The 9,811-nt window shown below is 43.1% G+C and overlaps 1 pseudogene; it reads right to left on the minus strand.

Annotated features, from left to right (window-relative positions):
• The window catches only part of LOC119315516, an 11,075-nt pseudogene extending 1,509 nt beyond the window's left edge, over positions 1 to 9,566 (minus strand).
• Positions 9,567 to 9,811: the final 245 nt, after the last annotated feature.

Here is a 9,811-nt window from a genome sequence, read left to right on the forward strand (position 1 = left end):
GAAGACATGGTGCAACCGGACACGGCCATGATAGTCCAGTATTGCGCACCAAGATGGCTGCCCTCGGCATCGTCGTTCTTGGACGAGCCCATGTCCAAGTCTCTTCGAGCCAGCGTTGGAACACCTCCGCCTTCCTGGACCGCTCCGGCTCATTAGGTCTCATGTGCATCATCTCCCATTCACCCGGGAGTGCACTACACGATAATAGCATACTCGTCCTACTTGATGTAGTAATATATTGTTCTATCCCTCTCTTTCTTGTACTTCTATAGAAAGAAACAGTTAATGGAATTCCTTTTACGCCCATCTTCAAGTTCATCGTCTTATGTCTTCCTTTGCTAAACCAATAAGTACATACACAAAAAGAAAGGATACATTCTTACTACGTTGAGATGCAGCTTCACCAATTTTGACTGAATAGCACATGACAGTTTTCATGATGGACGGAAGGGAGAACGATGTTTGCACTGGGCTTCCAGCGTTTGTTCCCATCCATCATTGGCTCTCTCGCTGACTTCGTCCTCCCTACTGTCAGGCCTCCTCTTGTTGTCCTCTGTGAGTCATTTTTTCATCCAGCTGAATCGAGATAGCTGAGCGGATGCTGATGTGCATCATCAAGATTTTGTTTTTGCCTTTTTTCAGTCTCATCTGAGACAGCACGGTGCATGCATGCTCGTTGTTTAGCGTCTCGATTTACTTTTTTTTCCTTTTTCAATCTCACATTTGATCTATTTTTTTTCGAAATTTCCTTTTTTTTACTTATTTCCTTTCTGATCAATATTTGTACGCACAGATTTTCTTCTTCCTTAATTCCTTCCCAATCAATATTGATTTTTGTGGTTGCTTATTGATTTCAGATCACAGATGTATATAAATTGGTGGGATAGGGTGCAAGGGAGCAAGGTGGTTATATTTAATAGGAAATAAATCTTCTTTGTTCGCATGAGCATGAGGCAACTCAATTGAGGCTGGTTCATTGGTCGCGAGTTTGATCCATGAAACTATCTGTTATCTTTTTGCATGGGCCAACTTGTAGGATTAACCGGGGTGAGGCCCAAGAGGATGAAAAATCATTTCTATCGTGATTCTAGATAAGATAAATTCGACGTTGAGTATGGGGACTTGTGGAATTTGTGTAACATGAGAAACCTACACGCGATCATGATCAGACTATAGACTCTGTTCTAATCCAAAGAGGCCAAGAGCATTAAGGCATACGTTGGTTTCATGGAACCTGTCCCTGGGTCCAACTCCAAAAAGACTCAAATTCTATCTCTGAGTACATGCTTGGGTGTAGGTATATCAGATAGAGAAAGCATGCATCATTTTCCATAAAAATACACGCTAGTCTTTCAAGCTAACCAAATCCTTGTGGTTATCGTCCCCTCTTGGAACAAACTGTTTTACGATGATACCTTGAGGATCAAAGATGACAATGACCAAACAATCGAGACCTCAAAGATGTCAAGCACACGGTGAACTATGCGTTCTAATTTTTGAGGCACAACGGCGGAGCAGCCTATGGTCACAAAGATTGCTACAAGCTATTCCACCACTACTTCCCAAATTTGCAACACCTTCGGGGAGCGTCATGTTTTGTTTTTACGTGTGGGCCAGTATGTATGAGTTGGTCCATGAGTACAACCTAGTGAAGAGTCCCAACAATTTCAAGAACAACATGGCCTTGATGCAGCACCTACATGACGCACAAAAAAACTTTGCTCGCAGTAGAGAGGTGCTGGCTACAGTAGAGAGGGGCTGGCTCGTTTCATTAATGATAAAGTGATTCGCCCAGATAGCACATTTTATGCTGGCCCTCTTCAACTATAACTCAGCCGCCAAAGGGGCCATCTTCTTTGGCCAAAGGGCCAGCTACTGCCAACAAGCCATATTCTTGGGTCAAAGAGCCAACTGCAACCAATAAGTCGTCTTCTTCGTGAAGGAGCCACTTATGGCAAATCTCGATCCCATGACAAATTAGAATAATATCCTTCTAAGCAAGAAGACGTTTTTTTTTGTGTGTTTTATAGTTGTTGGATGATATACATAGATTGTGTTGATGTCATTATTGTCACGTAATAATAATTTTTATTGGATTTAATGAAATATGTAGGAATTCTAACCTTCAAATATTAGGAATGATATTCCTCGAGTCCGATAAGTTTACAAAGATATACTTTTTTCTTATGTCATTCATGCTGGCACAAATGTGTGTGCAATGTTGATTTACCATATATATAAATGCATATATAGATCCTTTTTAGCTATGAAACTGACCCTTGTTTGGTATATGATATGGAAAAATATGTATTCATGTGTATGTGTAGTGCAACAGGGGGTGGTAGAGGTGCAACATGTTATGTAGCTAGTCCCCAACCAAGGATCATTGACCAGTCTCAGTAGGGGGTGGTAGAAGTGTAGCAGGGGCTGGTACAAGTGCAACATGTTATGTAGCCAACACCCAACCAAACATCATTGACGCCCGGTCTCAGCCGGAAGGACAGTCAGCGATGTACTCTTTATAAGGTACCTCGAGGCAATCAACGTTGGCCGATTGCCTGTCAATGTTGTGCGTTATCACTGTCCTATCAACCGGCCCATATGTGATAAATCATTTATCATAGATTCGAAGGCACAAACGGTCCCCTCGTGTGTAAGTGATGATAAATTTTTGTAGGTTAGTGCTATTCGGCGATGTAGTAGTGGATGCTAAGTTGTAGCAACTCCATGTCCCTAAATGTGGCCAGAAGCTTGGCTAAAGATACTTCCCAGTCGAAGCATGCTCGTACCATCTGCATCGTTACTGTTGTAGATGTATTTCAGATTGGACATCCTATCGCTATTGCTGGCTAACATTGTACCATAATGGATCACATGATTTTTATTGCAATGAATGACTCTCTTGTGAATCAACATGACTCTTGCCTGAACCATTACTATGAGTGTTGTTGCATGGATTTTCAGCTTCAACAATTTGTCCTAGTGAAATCGATGTTGCAGTAAGTAAAGGTGAAATTGATCTTATACCCTACCTAAGACCTAACAGTGGGAGGCAATATTTGCAACACCAATAATGTTCCAGAAAATATTTGCAATTTTTTCATAGTGTTGTTGTGGAAGGCAATTTGCAGCACACGTGATGTTGCAGAAAAATTACAAAAAAGAAACACAAAGGACACACGTCATACAGAGGAGGCGGCGGATCGCTTGCGGAAGAAGGCAAGCTTTTCCCATATAAATAGTGCAGAAACAATGACAATCATATCAGTTCAATCACTCAGTTTTACTGTTCACACGTTCGCTTTGCCGAGGGCAACAACACAGGAAAGAATAGAGAGAGACTTTCCGAGAAACAATCCAATGGAAGAATTATGTTTGGTGGACAACTGTACCACTAACTCAATACTACGGGAAACAAAATATTTCCAAATTCCAACCAAGAGGAGAGGTAGTATTATGACCATGGTCGTAACCACTCATTGTAATTGAGGATGCACTACTAGGAAAATGGTTATACGTAAAACTTTACCAGTAGCGTGTGTTTGGGACCCCACGCTACTGATACATACCAGTAGCGCTTGGTAGGAAACGCGCTGCTGGTATTAGTTAGCAGCAGTGTGTATTTTTCTGAGACGCGCAACTAGTAAGTGTGCCACACCACACCCTCAGGATAGACCATAGTAGTAGCGTGGGGTATAAAAACCGCGCTACTACAATATTAATAGTAGTAGCGTGGATGTGCAACCCCGCGCTACTACTATGGATAGATAGGATCAGCTAGTTTGCTCGCTTAGTAGTAGTGCGTGTTCCTGAGACCGCGCTACCAGTACGAACTTAGTGATAGCGCGGCTCATGGCCATTCGCTACAACTAAGCGCACACCTCCCTCTCCGCCTTATCCCCCCCTCTCTCTCTCTCTCTCGTCATGTTCTCTCTCTCCCCTTCCTTCCTCGACTCCGATCCAGATCCAGCGCCCCGGCAGAGGGCTTCCCACTCCGACCTCGGTGCACCCTCTTCCTCATCGCCGCCCGCCACGATCCCCTCACTTGGCCCGTGGATCCATCTCTTGCATGGCCGCCGCCCACAACGTCTCCTCCTTCCCCCATCTCATCACTAGGGAAGACAAGGCAAGCGGGAGGGAGATCGACCGTGTAGGTCAGATCCATCCACCACGACCTCGACGGAGATGGCCCAGTGGATGGAGCGGGCCTGCAAATCATCAAGCCAAGGTAGCCTTCCTTGATTTCCTTGACCATCTTGGATTACCTTCCCTGATTTCCTTGATTCCTCACGCACAGGGTAGCAGGGCTCCATCCTTGTTCTCTTCTCCACAGGGGTCACGCACAGGGCACCACCTACAAGTGAAGAGAAGACCACCGCTCCTTCGGGTCTGCTTCTTCCTACTCTTCAAGGTCCCTCTATCCCTCTCATGCCGTTCCTGAATTAATTACATTAGGTGACACAACCAAACTGAAACTTTTTTATCTTCAGAGAGGAGAAAATTGAATCTTTAATTAGGTTAGCTTGCACCTGCTGCTGCTATTTTACATCTCTTGTTCTTGTGTGTGACAAGATCACTTTAGTAAGTATGATTTCCTGCACATTCTGATTGTTCATCCTTCTCATGTAGGAGTAATAGGTTAACCAAATTGGAGAGTAATGAGGCCGTAAAGGTGTGAAAAAAAAATGCTCGGTCCTTGTTGGTCAAAACATACTCTAGAATTGGGGAGTGATGACCAGCCACACGAGGTACATACGAGTGAAACTGCCTTGTTGCCCAGCCCTTATTTCTCTTGTTACCATTTGTATCTATGCTTATATACGTCCATTTGATGTGTCGGGCTAAGCCGAAGGTGGTTAGGAAAGGGTTTGCGGAGAGGGCGGGGTTGGCCAAGAACCACACGGGGAAAAAGTTGTTCATGGTGATGGAGGCCAAGCGGAGCAACCTGTGTGCCTCCGCAGATGTTGGGACAGCCAAGGAGCTCCTTTAGTTTGCCGACAAGGTACAATTTGCTGTGTACAAAATTGTTCTAATATTTCAGCTTGTCTGTCTCATAACCATATTACATAGGCGATGTCTTATTTATAGAAATCACTCACTTTTTCGGTTTTGTATATTTATTTTCGTAGCTGCTGTACTACACAACATGCAAGGAAATATATGTCTGCTGAAAATTAATTTTATTTGTTCTTTCCTCTGTACAGAAATCCGTTTGATGAAGTAGCACTAAACTATGTTGTTTCACTGAAATAACACTCAAACTTTGTTCTGTCATTTTCATCTACTTGAGGCCAATTTCTCTTTTCCGTGCTATTACCCCTTTTTTTTAACAGACATTCATTCAACTCCCTCTCCTCCCCTCCACCAAGCATGGAGAGCATGTCCACTGCCCCCAAATACGCTGCAACGGCAAGCTTCGTACTAGTTTAAGAAGAATGGCTTTGTAACTGCCGCCAACTCTTCTAGTATATGATTTGATGTTTACGTATTCTGACTAGTCGTTTACTATATGTGTGGATAGTTTCTTAGATGGAAACCTTGCACTTGAATTTAAGCTAGTAGATATTGAGCTCTGTGATTGAAGTGTCTCTGTTGAATACTTCTAAACTGAACAGTTTCCTTCAGAATTATGACACTTCTTGGTGTAGCATTGTAGCTTAGGTCCCTTCTACTACTACTCCACTTAGTAATGTGTCCGTATTCTACTAGTACATACTATTTAGCTGTGTGTGTTCGCTGTATTATGTTCATCTTCCTCAACCACTACAACACTAGTGGCTGTCTTACTGCCAGCGATAGTCTATCAACATTATTAACCCCAAATGAAGCGAGCATAATTCCCTAGCCGCGGTACAATACGAGCACCAGCTTATTCTTCACATGAGAATGAGTGAGCTATAGATGGATTCCAAGATCGAGTCAGCATTCTCAAGAGGGTGAGTGCCACATAATGATTGAATATCCAAATTCTTCATCTTTGCTTTATGTAAAAACTTGGTGTTTTCATATATTTATTATACGTGTTTATATTCTCAAAAAAAGATGGTGTGTGTTTATCTTTTAACTGTATTGCTTAGCTAAGATCATAAGAAGATATTTGTAGTTGCACGCTTTCTAAAAAGGAATATATTTTCCTCACAAAACTAAGAGATGATCAACTTTAGGAATTGCAACTTTATAGACAGTACTAATCTAGACTGGTATCCATGATAACCATGTGCATTCCGGGACCATTTAGTTTGAATAGCGAGTGAGAAATTAAGCATATATTTTCGGCATGAGCTTTTTTAAATAGCTAGATGAGAAGAAACCTTAACTTAATGGGTCTTGTGAATTGTAATATACGATTTGGTTGAACTGATGATATTTGCATACTAACAAGTTTTCACTTTCCCGACATAGACGCAAGGGTGATCGGCGCTAACTAGCGCGGCCCGGTGGGCGCTGTGCTCTTCAACCCGGTGAAGCCCGGCGGCCACGTCACACAGATGATCGTCCAGGTGATCGTGACACCGAAGATCGCCGAGGTGGAGGACCTCGACGCCATCGTCAGGGGGAGGGAGGATTCGGGTCCACTGGCGTCTGAACTCTGAGCCTTGGTAGATACATCTAGAGAAGTGGTTTGTTTAGGTTGGTGGTGAACACTAGGGAAGGTACCCACGTTTCGATGATGGTTGTCTGCGTCCGATGTTAAATGGATTCTTGTGATCTCTTCCAGTTGAGATGGTTTTGTGACCTTAGTTTATCTTGCACTGGATGTGTCTCTGATTTCCATCCATGAATACTTCATCTAATTTTTATTTTTTAATTCCTAATTAGCTAGTAGTAGCGTGGGGCAAAAGGTGCACGCTACTAATCCTAGTTAACTAGTAGTAGCGTGGGTGAGAAGTGCACGCTACTAGTACTTAGGATAGTAGTAGCGTGGGTTACAAAAAGACGCTATTGCTATCTTCAGTTACCAGTGGCGCTGGGACAAACAAGTGAGAAGTGCACGCTACTAGTACTTAGGATAGTAGTAGCGTGGGTTACAAAAAGACGCTATTGCTATCTTCAGTTACCAGTGGCGCTGGGACAAACAAGTGCTACTGCTAAAAAATAGCTGTAGCGCCGTAGCAGTAGCGCGTCTGCCAGCGCTACTGGTAGCAAAAAAACCAGCGCTACTGGTAAGCATTTTCCTAGTAGTGATGCACTCTTGTATTGCGAATCTACACGTACCCTTCAAATTTGAAAGACATCCGATCAAATAATCCCAATTTGGAAACGATCTCTAAGAATAATACTATATTTGCCTTTAACAAACAACAATGGGTCTGAGAAGCAAATTCTAAGAAATTTCCCTCACTTTCATATGGTTTGTATTAAGTTTATATAAAACCCGTACCACATGTTGCGTAAAAAATAATTTTTGAAGAACCTGATGAATTCAAGACTTGGCATGATCGCCTTGGTCATCCTGGTATAGGGATGATGAGAAGAAATATTGACAATTCTATTCGTCACAACCATCCAACATAAAGATTTACAAAATCATCAGATTTTTGTATGCACCTCATGTGCGACTAGAAATTTGATTTTATAAACATCTCATCTTAAAGTAAAATGAGTCACTTCTTTGAACACATTCAAGGAGATATATGTCGTTCAATTCAACCACTATTGCGAACTTTTAGGTATTTTATGCTACTCATAGATGCATCTACTAGATGGTTACATGTGTGTCTATTATCCACGCGAAATCATGCCTTTCCCAAGTTAATTTCTCAAAGTATCAATAAAGATCAAATCATCCTAAAATAGGATCACAAAAATTTGAATGGATTATGCCGCTGAATTTTCAATGACCATTGGATGGCTAAGGGCATTCATTTAGAACAATATGTGCCGTATGTTCATACTCAAAATGGATTGGCTAGATTTCTCATCAATAGAGTAAAATTATTTGCTCAACCACTATTACAGAATTGTAGGTTGCTAACTTCTTGTTAGGCACATGAAGTATTACATGCCACATATCTGATACAAAACTAACTAACTTGTCATAGATCTGTAGCAATGGTGTCGCTACCATGACCGTCCCTTCCATAGATCCAAGTTGTCATAGCTGCCATGACCGTCCCTTCCATAGATCCAAGTTGTCATAGCCGGATTCATGCAGACCGAGGCCACCAAATCCTGATTTGTGCAGATCGAGGTTGTGTTCACCATATCCATGCACATCGAACTCTCCAAAGGCCTCTTGACAATGGTATAAATAATTGTCCATTTTTGACTATTTTTCTGGTGCACAACATTTAGATATATCCTTGTTGTCAAAGTGAAAGTGCAGATAATGCCTCTTCTGTATGCATTCCTAACAGCTTAGACTGGCCTTGTTATTCCCCTTGTAATTATAAGGAATCTATTTAGTCTTGCAAGTTTCTCTTTTCCAACATACAACCGCGCTGTTATGAATATTTACTTGCTTCATATACCATACATTTTCTTTTTCGTAATGCAACAATTATTTGTGCTGTAACTAACATATTTGAAACGGAAATTATTGTTTTCCAGGCATCCATTACATTTTTATCACACTAATAATCTTTTTTGTGGCGTGTGAACAAAAAAAATGGATATAATTTAAATATCTACGTGAGAACAGTGTCATTGACTACTTCTTTTTCACACTGGATCAATTATTCCTTGTCAGAAAAATTTCAACATGTATCACTGCTATTGCTGCAGAGTTCATTTCTATACTGGAAAGCATGCATTCTAAAGGGTAAGCATGCATTTCCTTACCTGCCCTGCTCTTGGCCATCTATGAGCTGCGTGCTTGCATTGGATCGAGGCCGCGCACCCCACCTGAACAACCCATGGCTGCTATTTAGGTGATTTCTCTGCTTAATTTTTTGTTTGTCTAGGACGTAATTTTTTGGTTGATTCATTCAACTTTATAGGTGCATAGAATCGATGCGCTCAGGGCATTAACGGATTTCTCCTCAATTGGAATGCTCAGACTATCAAAATAGAGAATGAAAAGCTTTGTAAGCATAAACACAAACACTTCGTGGTCAGATTTTTCTTTTGGGGATTATTCTATTTATGCTAGATCTGAGCCATGAATCAACAAAATGAATGCCTATGCGCCAGCGCAAGGATCCCAGCTCATTCCACGGGATTGTATAGTGCGCAAGATAATTTATTAATCTTCTATCTGCTTCAAAGGAAAAAATGTATGAAGCTACTAACCTTTCTCTGGCCAGCGGGCTGAGGGCACAGGATGGTGCTGGGCATGTCCAGCGGGAGGAAGGAGGAGCTCGTATCAGGGAGCATGACGACAGCAGTACGGAACTCGCCGCCTTCACGCACACGCCCTCCACCATGCAGCCACGCCCTGCACCCAGCGCCGCGTCCCTGGCCGCCCATTGTGTCTTGCGCTGCTGCCGATGGTCGAGGGAGGAAAGGGACCCCGCCGACGACGATGAAGGCCGAGCCTGCTGCGTGACCTGCGTCCCGCGCTGCCGCCGATGGTCGAGGGAGGAAAGGGACCCCGCAGCCGCCGACGAAGGCCGAGCCCACTGCATCCCGTGCCGCGGCCGCTGCTCAATGGAGGAGAGGGACCACGACGTCCCATCGACGTAGGTCAAATCTCGATGCACCCCGCTCCACCGCCGCTGCTCGAGGGAGGAGGGTCATGCGCCGCCAGCCGTGTGGGTTTTATTTTAGGGAGGGCGGCGGCAATAGGTGCGAGGAGGCAGGGGCGAGAAGAGATGGGGCACCTGATTTGATTATGTTTCCTTAGCCAGCGATCAGAATTGCGTGATTACAG

This window comes from Triticum dicoccoides, chromosome 6A, assembly GCF_002162155.2.
Source record: "Triticum dicoccoides isolate Atlit2015 ecotype Zavitan chromosome 6A, WEW_v2.0, whole genome shotgun sequence".
In the NCBI taxonomy this organism is placed as follows: Eukaryota; Viridiplantae; Streptophyta; class Magnoliopsida; order Poales; family Poaceae; genus Triticum; species Triticum dicoccoides.